Source organism: Salmo trutta, chromosome 24 (genome assembly GCF_901001165.1).
Source record: "Salmo trutta chromosome 24, fSalTru1.1, whole genome shotgun sequence".
Lineage (NCBI taxonomy): Eukaryota > Metazoa > Chordata > Actinopteri > Salmoniformes > Salmonidae > Salmo > Salmo trutta.
The window spans coordinates 48,478,955-48,491,454 of record NC_042980.1 but is presented as its reverse complement, the minus strand read 5'-3'; the positions used below and the strand labels follow the sequence as shown (position 1 = coordinate 48,491,454).

Below are 12,500 nucleotides of genomic sequence, written 5' to 3'. Positions count from 1 at the left end.
GCCCCGTCCAAGTACCCCTGTCAATCCATCCCCCGTCCCCAAATCCCCCCCTACACCAAGCACAGCCTAGCCCCGTCCAAGTACCCCTGTCAATCCATCCCCCCGTCCCCAAATCCCCCCCTACACCAAGCACAGCCTAGCCCCGTCCAAGTACCCCTGTCTATCTCTCCTCCATCTTCCCTCCCCTTCTCTGGCTGGGGCATGATCAATGTGAAAGGCTGCTGATTTATTTCTGAAGAGCAGGGGACTCACTTCCTCCTTGCCAGCTGAGGGGGGAAGAGGAGGAGGAGGAGGAGGAGGAAGGAGGGGTGTACGTGGTACACAACAAATGTCATCAATCTGCACTGGCAGCCACAGAGAAGAGAGATGGAGGTTTGGATGGATGTTCTCTCTGTCTAATGTGTAATTTATTGTAAACATAACGGTGGTCCTCCCAGTAAACATCCATCCATCTGTGTTAGAGCCCAGGGACATGATCCCATTGTCTCTCACAACTTCACCTGTCCTACCTGAGAACAACAACACATTAGGATGCAGAATGACAGGATACCTTAATACTAGGGCTTGGTGACAACACCATCCACGTCCAAGTTACACAAGGCAACAACAACTTTCCCCTATCTCATTCCTTTAAAAAAAACGGGCATCTTAGGCGGTCTCTGTCATCCCTGTTAGCCCTGTCAGCCCTGTTAGCCATGTCAGCCCTGTTAGCCATGTCAGCCCTGTTAGCCCTGTCAGCCCTGTTAGCCCTGTTAGCCCTGTCAGCCCTGTCAGCCCTGTTAGCCCTGTCAGCCCTGTTAGCCATGTCAGCCCTGTTAGCCATGTCAGCCCTGTTAGCCCTGTCAGCCCTGTTAGCCCTGTTAGCCCTGTCAGCCCTGCCAGCCCTGTCAGCCCTGTTAGCCATGTCAGCCCTGTTAGCCCTGTTAGCCCTGTTAGCCATGTCAGCCCGGTTAGCCCTGTTAGCCCTGTATACCTGTTGACAGTCTAAGCTCAGAGTGAAGGTACACAGCATCAGACACCATGACAGACAATAACTGATCAACCTTGACAAGTAACATACATGATACACAAAGAGAGGCCTGTTAGCTCTGTTAGCCATGTCAGCCCTGTTAGCCATGTCAGCCCTGTTAACATACATGATACACAAAGAGAGGCCTGTTAGCTCTGTTAGCCATGTCAGCCCTGTTAGCCATGTCAGCCCTGTTAGCCCTGTTAGCCCTGTTAGCCATGTCAGCCCTGTTAGCCATGTCAGCCCTGTTAACATACATGATACACAAAGAGAGGCCTGTTAGCTCTGTTAGCCATGTCAGCCCTGTTAGCCCTGTTAGCCATGTCAGCCCTGTTAGCCATGTCAGCCCTGTTAACATACATGATACACAAAGAGAGGCCTGTTAGCCCTGTTAGCCATGTCAGCCCTGTTAGCCCTGTTAGCCCTGTTAGCCATGTCAGCCCTGTTAGCCATGTCAGCCCTGTTAGCCCTGTTAGCCATGTCAGCCCTGTTAACATACATGATACACAAAGAGAGGCCTTTTAGCTCTGTTATCCCTGTTAGCCATGTTAGCCCTGTTAGCCCTGTTAGCCATGTCAGACCTGTTAACATACATGATACACAAAGAGAGGCCTGTTAGCTCTGTTAGCCCTGTTAGCCCTGTTGGCCATGTTAGCCCTGTCAGCCCTGTTAGCCCTGTTAGCCCTGTTAGCCATGTCAGCCCTGTTAACATACATGATACACAAAGAGAGGCCTGTTAGCTCTGTTAGCCCTGTTAGCCCTGTCAGCCCTGTTAGCCCTGTTAGCCCTGTTAGCTCTGTTAGCCCTGTTAGCCCTGTTAGCCATGTCAGCCCTGTTAGCCATGTCAGCCCTGTTAGCCCTGTTAGCCATGTCAGCCCTGTTAACATACATGATACACAAAGAGAGGCCTGTTAGCTCTGTTAGCCCTGTTAGCCCTGTCAGCCCTGTTAGCCCTGTTAGCCATGTCAGCCCTGTTAGCCATGTCAGCCCTGTTAGCCCTGTTAGCCCTGTTATCCATGTCAGCCCTGTTAACATATATGATACACAAAGAGAGGCCTGTTAGCTCTGTTAGCCCTGTTAGCCCTGTCAGCCCTGTTAGCCCTGTTAGCCATGTCAGCCCTGTTAGCCCTGTTAGCCCTGTTAGCCATGTCAGCCCTGTTAACATACATGATACACAAAGAGATGCCTGTTGATTGAGACGGATGATCTACAATGGGAAACGGATCTGAAATGCTTCTCTTTTTCAAATAGGGGTAATTATTCCATTATATAAAATGATTGATCACGATTGTGTATAATATTCCGCTACGGTATCTACGTGACTTTATTAACGTCTATAAATCATGATTCCATATACTAAATGGCCAAAAGAGAAGCTCATTTATCCTCTCTCTCTGCAACAGGTACCAAATGACCTTAATAATACACTTAGAAAAACAGAGAGGCGGACAGGAATTCATCTCTGTCTGAAATTGAGCGTGCACTTGTTTCATGCAAATGAAATCAGATCAGACGTGTGAGAGAGAGACACAGAGAGAGAGGCAGAGAGACAGAGAGAGAGAGAGAGACAGAGAGAGAGAGACACAGAGAGAGAGGCAGAGAGACAGAGAGAGAGAGAGACAGAGAGAGAGAGAGAGAGGCAGAGAGAGAGAGAGAGACACAGAGAGGCAGAGAGAGAGAGAGAGAGAGAGAGACACACACACAGAGAGAGAGAGAGAGACACAGAGAGAGAGGCAGAGAGAGAGAGACAGAGAGAGACACAGAGAGAGACAGAGAGAGAATGAAAGAGATTGAGAAAGATTCTCTCTCTCTCTCCCTCCCTCTCCCTCCCTCCCTCCCTCCCTCCCTCTCTCTCCCTCCCTCTCTCTCCCTCCCTACCTCCCTACCTCCCTCCCTCCCTCATTCCCCCCAAAGGGCTTTTATTGGAATGGGAAATGAGTTTACATTGCCAAAACAAGTGAAATAAACAGCCAAAAGTGAGAAGACAAAACATCAACAAAAAAACTATTTGAATTTAACAGTAAATATTACATTTAAAAAGATATACATTTCAAGTGTTATATTTTCAGATATATAGTGTTTTAGCAATATGCAAATAGTTGTAGTACAAATAGTAGGGGGAAGATAAACAAACAGATACATATTGATGGTATTTACAGTGTTGTTTGTGTTCCACAGGTTGCCTTTTCCTCTCGGCAACGGGCCACAAATCTTGCTGATGTGATGCCACATTGCGGTATTTAGCCTAACAGATATGTGACTTTATCAATGATTGATTGGTTTTCTAATTCTTTGAGGGTCTGTGTGATCTGTGAGAAATATATATCTCTAATGTGGCCACACATTTGGCAGGAGGTTAGGAAGTGCAGCTCAGTTTCCACCTCATTTTGTGGGCAGTGTGCACATAGCCTGTCTTCTCTTGAGAGCCAGGACAGCCTACGGCGGCCTCTCTCAATAGCAAGGCTACGCTCACAGAGTCTGTACTGTCATGATGTGGCCCTTACTGGGTGTGGATCATGGCTTCCCCCCCTCTCTCTCTCACTCTCTCTCCAACACCCAGGTCTTGTTATCTCAGATCATAAATTCATGGCGGAGACTATCTCCCCCTGGTCATGCAGAAAGAGAGGTAGAGAGCACAGAGAGAGAGAACTAACAACTTCACTTGGCCGAACTCCTAAATCCCCAAAATGGGAGAATTAAACAATATTTCTACTTTTGAGAATGTGGGAAGGGACAGTTATGCCGAGTGTGTTTCATTTGGTGATCTCATGAAGGACAGGAAACACATAACGGTATCTTTTAAAGTGTACATTTCCCAGCTGGCAGGTTGACATCTAATTATTGTGAAACGTATTTGATTAAACATGAAACTATTTGTGAAAAGATGTCATGTGACGTTAACCTTCTAAATGAGAGTATGGATTATCATATAAAGATGAACTAGTGTAGTGGCCACACACCCCCGTGTAGTGACCACACCCCCGTGTAGTGGCCACACCCCCCGTGTAGTGGCCACCCCCCGTGTAGTGACCACACCCCCCGTGTAGTGGCCACACCCCCCGTGTAGTGGCCACAACCCCCTTGTAGTGGCCACACCCCCCATGTAGTGGCCACACCCCCCGTGTAGTGGCCACACCCCCCGTGTAGTGGCCACCCCCCGTGTAGTGACCACACCCCCCGTGTAGTGGCCACACCCCCCGTGTAGTGGCCACCCCCCGTGTAGTGACCACACCCCCCGTGTAGTGGCCACAACCCCCTTGTAGTGGCCACACCCCCCGTGTAGTGGCCACACCCCCCGTGTAGTGGCCACACCCCCCGTGTAGTGGCCACACCCCCCGTGTAGTGGCCACACCCCCCGTGTAGTGGCCACACCCCCGTGAGTGCAGACATTGGGACCGCCCTTTTCTACTGTTTATGTATAAAACCCACTCCGGATAAAATTCACACCAGACTAAACAAACCCCAGCGTGAGCTGTGATGGTGAATAGTGTCGTGTTTTTGGCATCATTAAAAGTGAAGACTGTTATTTTATCAAATCAATTCTCTGTAATTATTATTACGTGATTAAACTAAATCATGTAAATGTAATTAACTAGGAAGTCGGGGCACCAAGGAAAATATTCAGATTACAAAGTTTTAATTTTCCTAATATAACTCTTCAGATATTTTAATATCTGATCAATTAGTCTTCTGATTAATGAATTATTCTTTACCTCACGTTAGTCTCATTCCAAATGTCGTAAATCGTTGGTTATCGGCACGAACCCAGCCTTTACTATAAATCATCCATACATCAGTTGTCTTAATCATTTATTTACTAACTACCTAAATAATCACAGAAATGCATAAACAAACAAACAGTAGATATTGGTTACTATCAATGATAGGGAAGATCCCCTAGTAAGCTAAACCGATATGACGGCTTGGTGGACAAAGGGAAGGGGGTGTGGACTGAGAAAGAGCGGGATAGACAACATGGATTCATTACACACAGTCTATAATTATATACATTGAAATGCGAATCCTTCGCACATGAACGGCCGCTCATTCGAGAATAATTGCAAGTACATATTTACTGTGTATGTCATTTTTGTCTTCTCTGTTGGCATCCGGTCCGTCTGCTGGAGAGTTCATCCAAGTCTCTCTCTCTCTTTCTGTTTCCCTGATTGAATCGTACCGGCTCCGAAGCTCGTCTTATGTGGCAGGGCTTGCAAACTATTACAGACTACAAAGGGAAGCACAGCTGCGAGCTGCCCAGTAACACGAGCCTACCAGACGAGCTTAATAACTTAAAGGAAAGCAACACTGAGGCATGAATGAGAGCATCAGCTGTTCCGGACGACTGTGTGATCACGCTCTCCGTAGCCGACGTGAGTAAGACCTTTAAACAGGTCAACATTCACAAGGCTGCGGGGCCAGACGGATAACCAGGACGTGTGCTCCGGGCATGTGCTGACCAACTGGCAGGTGTCTTCACTGACATTTTCAACATGTCCCTGATTGAGTCTGTAATACCAACATGTTTCAAGCAGACCACCATAGTCCCTGTGCCCAAGTTCCCAAAGGCAACCTGCCTAAATGACTACAGACCCGTAGCACTCACGTCCGTAGCCATGAAGTGCTTTGAAAGGCTGGTCATCGCTCACATCAACACCATTATCCCAGAAACCCTAGACCCACTCCAATTTGCATACAGCCCAAACAGATCCATAGATGATGCAATCTCTATCGCACTCCACACTGCCCTTTCCCACCTGGACAAAAGGAACACTTATGAGAGAATGCTATTCATTGACTTCAGCTCAGCGTTCAACACCATAGTACCCTCAAAGCTCATCACTAAGCTAAGGATCCTGGGACTAAACACCTCCCTCTGCAACTGGATCCTGGACTTCCTGATGGGCCGCCCCCAGGTGGTGAGGGTAGGTAGGAACACATCTGCCACGCTGATCCTCAACACTGGAGCTCCACAGGGGTGTGTGCTCAGTCCCCTCTTGTACTCCCTGTTCACCCACGACTGCATGGCCAGGCACGACTCCAACACCATCATTAAGTTTGCAGACGACACAACAGTGGTAGGCCTGATCACAGACAACGACGAGACATCCTATAGGGAGGAGGTCAGAGACCTGGCCGTGTGGTGCCAGATTAACAACCTATCCCTCAACGTGATCGAGACAAAGGAGATGATTGTGGACTACAGGTAAAGGAGGACCAAGCACACCCCCATTCTCATCGACGGGGCTGTAGTGGAGCAGGTTGAGAGCTTCAAGTTCCTCGGTGTCCACATCAATAACAAACTAGAATGGTCCGAACACACCAAGACAGTCGTGAAGAGGGCACGACAAAACCTATTCCCCCTCAGGAGACTGAAAAGATTTGGCATGGGTCCTCAGATCCTCAATGTTCTACAGCTGCAACATCAAGAGCATCCTGACTGGTTGCATCACTGCCTGGTACGGCAATTGCTCTGCCTCTGACTGCAAGGCACTACAGAGGGTAGTGTGTACGGCCCAGTACATCAATGGGGCTAAGCTGCCTGCCATCCAGGACCTCTACACCAGGCGGTGTCAGACGAAGGCCCTAAATATTGTCAAAGACCCCAGCCACCCCAGTCATAGACTGTTCTCTCTACTACCACATTGCAAGCGGTACCAGAGTGCCAAGTCTAGGACAAAAAGGCTTCTCAACAGTTTTTACCCCCAAGCCACAAGACATACTACCTCAATTGGGCCAACCAACCAGTGCTCCCACACATTGGCCTACCGGGCTATCTGCATTGTGTCCCGCCACCCACCACCCGCCAACCCCTCTTTATACGCTACTGCTACTCTCTGTTCATCATATATGCATAGTTACTTTAACCATATCTACATGTACATACTACCTCAATCAGCCTGACTAACCGGTGTCTGTATGTAGCCTCGCTACTTTTATAGCCTCGCTACTGTATACAGCCTGTCTTGACTGTTGTTTTATTTTGTTACCTACCTATTGTTCACCTAATACCTTTTTTGCACTATTGGTTAGAGCCTGTAAGTAAGCATTTCACTGTAAGGTCTACTACACCTGTTGTATTCAGCATTTCACTGTAAGGTCTACACCTGTTGTATTCAGCGCACGTGACAAATAAACTTTGATTTGATTTCGTGATTAGAATGGATACTTCAGGGTACCATTCAGAAATGTTCTCATAGATAGATGTTTCGGCGGTTGTCGTTATTCGCGTCCCAGGTGGACATAATTTCTAGCTGCAGACTAGTAATTAGTATCTAAGATTTATTCTTATTCTGTAGGGATCGATAGTCTCAGAGTTTAACCATTTCCCGCCGTGTAGCCAATGCTCCACGTGGTGTGGTTAGGAATTCAATAACCATTACAATCTTCGCTTACACTGAGGTTTTTGTGGTCTTAACTATTCGCAATCACAGCTCATGCTGTGGGTTTGCTTAGTATTGATACTCAAATCTGTGCCACCTCAGCTTACACCGAGGTACGCGTGGTCTGAAGAGGATTTCCTCAGGAGGGGGTTTTATTCGTTACAATAGAAAAGGGCCAGATCATGTCTGCGCTCACGGGGGCGTGGCCGCTGACTAGTTAAATCTCACGGGGGCGTGGCCGCTGACTAGTTAAACCTCACGGGGGCGTGGCCGCTGACTAGTTAAATCTCATGGGGGCGTGGCCGCTGACTAGTTAAATCTCACGGGGGCGTGGCCGCTGACTAGTTAAATCTCACGGGGGCGTGGCCGCTGACTAGTTAAATCTCACGGGGGCGTGGCCGTTGACTAGTTCAACTTTACAGGGAATAACATTCTCTCAAAATTAAAGGTTACCATCACATTACATCATTTCACAAATAGTTTCATCTTTACTCATTCATTTAATACAAGAATTAGATGCAAACCCCATAATTGAGAAATGTAATTATTCAGAGATATAGTTATGTGTGTTTCCTGTCCTTCGTGAGGTCACCAAATGAAACACACTCCACGGACCCTTCCCACATTCTGACAAGTGGACATAGTTTCATTTTCCGGAAACTTAAGACAAGAATACAGACAACCGCCGAAACATCTATTCTATGAGAACATTTCCTTAGGGTACTCTGAAGTATCCATTCTAACGACAATGAAATGCTTTGCTCTTCGGGGGAAACGCAACCAGAGAGACTCTGATGAACTCTCTAGCAGACGGACGGGATTCCAACAGAGAAGTCAACGACATACGGGCGTAAATATGTACATACAATTTCTTTTCGACTGTGCGGCCGTTCATGTGCGAAGGATTCGCATTTCAATGTATATAATTATAGACGGTGTAATGAATCCATGTTGTCTATCCCGCTCTTTCTCAGTCCACACCCCCTTCCCTTTGTCCACCAAGCCGTCATATCGGTTTAGCCCACTAGGGGATCTTCCCTATCATTGTAAGTAATCAATATCTACTGTTTGTTTGTTACGTCTTTCTTTGATTATGTAGTTCGTTAGTAAATAAATAATTAAAGCCAATTTGTATGTTGCTGATTCATAATTTATGCTAGGGTTCATGTAGATAACCAAGAACTTTACGACGTTCAGGTGAGACTGATAGAAGGTAAAGTATAATTAATGATTGATTGCTATTGATATAAAAGATCTTCAGATCTTTAAGAGTGGGTTCGGGAGATTGCTGCTCTATATAAACGAATACTTCCGTGGTGCCCCTCGGATTCCTAATGAGTTAGTTATTGTCAGATTCATTTGAATGTCATCTCACTTAACCACTAGAGACACGACAGTAGATAATTCTTGACTATCTTCATTTTGGGCCAGTCATAGTCAAGAATTATCTTCATTTTGGGCCAGTCATAGTCAAGAATTATCTTCATTTTGGGCCAGTCATAGTCAATAATTATCTTCATTTTGGGCCAGTCATAGTCAAGAATTATCTTCATTTTGGGCCAGTCATAGTGGTCAGGTATTCTGCCAGCGTGTAGTGTCTGTTTAGGGATTAGATAGCGTTCCAATTTGTTGTTTTTTTGGTTGATTCTTTCCAGCGTGTCAAATTGTTATCTTTTTGCTTTTCTCATAATTTGGTTTGGTCTAGGGCTGTGGCGGTCAAGAAATGTCATCAGCTGGTGATTGTCAAGCAAATAACTGCCGGTCTCACGGTAATTGACCGTTAATTAACATAAAAACACATTTAGCATCTCCTAGCTTCCACACACAGCCTACAAACCACTGATGCAGACCTTTGGAACATCTACAATGCAGGTGCTTCTACACCTGCATTGTTTGCTGTTTGGGGTTTTCGGCTGGGTTTCTGTACAGCACTTTGAGATATCAGCTGATGTAAGAAGGGCTTTATAAATACATTTGATTTGATTTTGATGATTTAGCAGACAAGATTTGCTTAGAATTCTGAAACATTATTTCATATTTTGTTATAGTATAAAGAATAAAATTGAACAAAGCTGAATAAAATAGAAAGGATATTTTCTCCACACGGTTTGAGGGAGTGCGCACATGTGGCTATTCTGTGTTGAGCGGTTAACAAAGAAACAGGTACTTCTATGCGCTTAATTTAGAGTATTTACGTAACCTTAGTTGTGATACAAACGTTGGGCTGTATGTTTTGATGTTTAATACATTGTAAGGCTGCATGATGCGACTAATGAAAAAAGTCACTTGAAAGGCATGAGCTCTGCTTTGTTTTTTTGTGCAGGCTGTACACACTTCATCAGTCTCTCATTCAGAATTTGACAAGCACTTGATACTGCCTTGAATTTCCCAGATGCATCCCCTTTGTGTTGCCATAATCCCCTGAATGAAATCCATGTCTTTTGCAGCCATTATGCCCTTGGGCTGAAGCACCGCTCACTCACATGGCTCTCAGTCACATAATCAGGTCTTTCTCACAGGCTTTTTTCTCCTTTATTTAACTAGGCAGGTCAGTTAAGAACAAATTCTTATTTTCAATGACGGCCTAGGAACAGTAGGTTAACAGTAGGGGCAGAACGACAGATTTGTACCTTGTCAGCTCAGGGATTTGAACTTGCAACCTTTCAATTGCAAGTCCAATGCTCTAACCACTAGGCTATCCTGCCGTGAAGACAGACAGACACAATTCCGAGGAGCATATTGAAGCTATTGGAAGAACTGTCCACTTTTACTTATCGTCAGCCAACAAGATGAGTAGGCCTAACAAACAGCAAAAGCACTAGCCTATGTCAATCCACTATTGCCCATAGTGATAGCGATTTTATTCTGTGCGAGAAATAAATATTCCAAACACAGTCTGGGACAGTTGTAGGATGCGATAGATCCCAAATTAATACAATCACTAGCATCCAAAAGCCTGACGCAACAAATGAGAACGTTTAGCTTAAAATGTTGATAAACTATTTCGCTATTTCTTCACATTATAAGCGCAGCAATGCGCACACATCTCCAAAGCCATCCACAATAACAATATGGGGATGAGGTAGTTGGGTGGGCTATTTACAGATGGGCTGTGAACAGGTGCAGTGATCGGTAAGTTGCTCTGACAGCTGATGCTTAAAGTGAGTGAGGGAGATATAAGTCTCCATCTTCAGGGATTTTTGCAATTTGTTCCAGTCATTGGCAGCAGAAAAGTGAGAAGGAAAGGCAGTCAAAGGAGGTGTTGGCTTTGGGGATGACCAGTGAAATATACCTGCTGGAGCGCTTGCTACGGGTGGGGGCTGCTATGGTGACCAGTGAGCTGAGATAAGGCGGAGCTTTACCTAGCTTGGACTTATAGATGACCTGGAGCCAGTGGGGTTGGCGACCAATATGTAGCGAGGGCCAATCAATGAGAGCATACAGGCCGCAGTGGTATATGGGGCTTTGGTGACAAAACGGATGGCACTGTGATAGACTGCATCCCATTTGTTGAGTAGAGTGTTGGAGGCTATTTTGTAAATGACATCGCCGAAGTCGAGGATCGGTAGGATGGTCAGTTTTACGAGGGTATGTTTTGGCAGCATGAGTGAAGGAGGCTTTGTTGCGAGATAAGAAGATTTCATTTTGGGCTCTATAGATGATTAGCTGTGGGTAGCAGAGTCGAGGGAACGAGAGTCCGAGGGAACGAGAGTCCGAGGGAACGAGAGTCCGAGGGAACGAGCAGGGTTGGACACGACAACACTATGGTCTCTGTGGTTTATATGAGCCGTCTCCAGCTCAACGCTTTTCATTCCTGGGAATTAGATTCAATTACGAATCGTCCCAGTCTGTTTTACATTTATTTTTTATTTAACCTTTATTTAACTAGAGAAGACAGTAAAGAACAAAATCTTATTTACAATGACGGCCTACCCCGGCCAAACTTAGACGACGCTTGGCCAATTGTGCGCCACCCTTTGGGACTCCTAATCCAGACAGATGTGATACAGCCTGGATTCGAACCAGGGACTGTTATGATAGTTCTTGTACTGATATGCAGTGCCTTAGACAGCTGCGCCACAACAGAAGGGGTCAGTTTTTCTGAGCTGTCTGTCCCATTCCCAGCTAGGTTGACAAAGTGCTTTGTCGCCAGTACCCATGACTGGTCGGTAGGGTAACCTCCATGATAAAGTTTTTTCCCTGGGTCTATTTTTGACTTAATGCCCTTTCCAGTCATTCATTCATTCTTAAAGGTAGCCGAGGGGCTGTCTGTTTGGCTGTCTGTTTGGCTGTCTGTTTGGCTGTCTGCTTGGCTGTCTGTCTGGCTGTCTGTCTTATAAGCAGCCGAGGGTCTGTCTGTCTGTCTGTCTGTCTGTCTGTCTGTCTGTCTGTCTGGCTGTCTGTTTGGCAGTCTTAAAGGTAGCCGAGGGTCTCTCTGTTTGGCTGTCTGTCTGTTTGGCTGGCTGTCTGTTTGGCTGCCTGCAAACTTCTAAATATGCCTAGGCAATACTGGACTCATCCCAAATTGTCCCCTATTAAAGACCTAGTGCACTAGCCTATATATACAGTAAAGGGTGCCATTTGGGACACTGCCATTGGCTGTTTGAGTGTTTCCCCTCCAGACTACATTAACATAAATGTGGCATGAATCAGGGTGCTTAGGTTTTACACCGTCAGCAAAAATAAAACACACAAAGGCTGTTATGCTGTTTTAGCTGGATGAAGACTGGGCTGGGAAGCAAGGAGGGAGACTTTTCTTAACAACTAGGCTATAATACAGAGTCAAGCAAAACGTCGTGCTCAGTGACATGTGTATTTCTCTAACTCTACAGGGAGTTGAAGAGGTTTGCTAACTGGTTTCGATAAAAGACAGACCTTACAAAAAAAATAAAAAATTTGCAGCAAACTAAATAGCGTGCCACTAAACATTTTTTGCCAGAAGTTTGACACTAGTGGTGAATCTGCGGCAAACCTTTGGCAAACAAAAAAAATATGCATTTTAGAAAGTGGCAAACAGTTCTCTCAAAGATTATATCTGATTCTGTGAAAAAACCTGCAGAAAGAATATTTATTTCCACGCGTGGCGAACAGTTTACCAGAAGTCGTTTCTG

At 45.8% G+C, this 12,500-nt stretch overlaps 1 protein-coding gene across 4 annotated transcripts in view; it reads right to left on the bottom strand.

Annotated features, from left to right (window-relative positions):
* The window catches only part of LOC115161435 (partitioning defective 3 homolog B), a 114,263-nt gene that overhangs the window by 59,322 nt on the left and 42,441 nt on the right, over positions 1 to 12,500 (bottom strand). The gene's annotated exons all lie outside the window — the stretch shown is intronic.